Source organism: Penaeus monodon, chromosome 28 (genome assembly GCF_015228065.2).
Source record: "Penaeus monodon isolate SGIC_2016 chromosome 28, NSTDA_Pmon_1, whole genome shotgun sequence".
In the NCBI taxonomy this organism is placed as follows: domain Eukaryota; kingdom Metazoa; phylum Arthropoda; class Malacostraca; order Decapoda; family Penaeidae; genus Penaeus; species Penaeus monodon.
Genome location: NC_051413.1, coordinates 16,289,534 through 16,290,254, shown reverse-complemented (window position 1 = coordinate 16,290,254; position 721 = coordinate 16,289,534). Strand labels below are relative to the sequence as shown.

Here is a 721-nt window from a genome sequence, read left to right as displayed (position 1 = left end):
AAATGCAGATCTTTCAACTCAACGTGGATTCTGGAATTCTTGGTTTACATTCAAGTCCCATTGCTGGCTTGGTGGCTTCCCTTCTGCTCTTCTTCCTCACACTTCCAGTGTTGCTTTAAGAACATCCCCTTATGCTCTTGGACCTCACACTTCCATTGCTGGTTTCGGAGGATTCCCTTATGGTGCTGGGCATTACGCCTCTGTTGCTGCTTTTAGTGGAATCCTCCCTAATGTTGGAGCTGCAGGCGCATTCCCTTATGGTCTTCAGCCTCACACCCCCATTGATTATCTAACTGGAATCCCTTATGGCGTTGGACCTCACGCTCCCTATTGCTGATTCAACTGGATTCCACGCAGGTCTTGGGCCCCACACTCCGGTTGCAGGTCAGGGTGAACTGTCTCCGTATCTTGGACCGTACGCTGCTAGTGCTGGTTTTGGCAGATTCAACGCCGATTTTGGACAAAATACCCCCAATGCTGTTTTTAGGTCTCGCACCTCAGCCAACATGTCTTTAGGGAACAAAGAAGCACAGAAAGAGTAACTTGATAAGACATAAGATAAGATATCTGTATAAGAATAAAATTATTTCCAATACTTGTTTTTTTATTAATATTATTAATCTTGGATACACAATCCTTTTCTAGTATTTGCATCAGACTATTGTTTAAGCTTTTTTATTTATACTTTGCAATAATATTTCGGTTATATTCCTGCAGTTTG

The 721-nt window shown here is 42.7% G+C and overlaps 1 pseudogene; it reads left to right on the top strand.

Moving 5' to 3' along the window:
- The first annotated feature begins 2 nt into the window (after window positions 1-2).
- Window positions 3-579, top strand: LOC119591074 (annotated as a pseudogene).
- The last annotated feature ends 142 nt before the right edge of the window (window positions 580-721 follow it).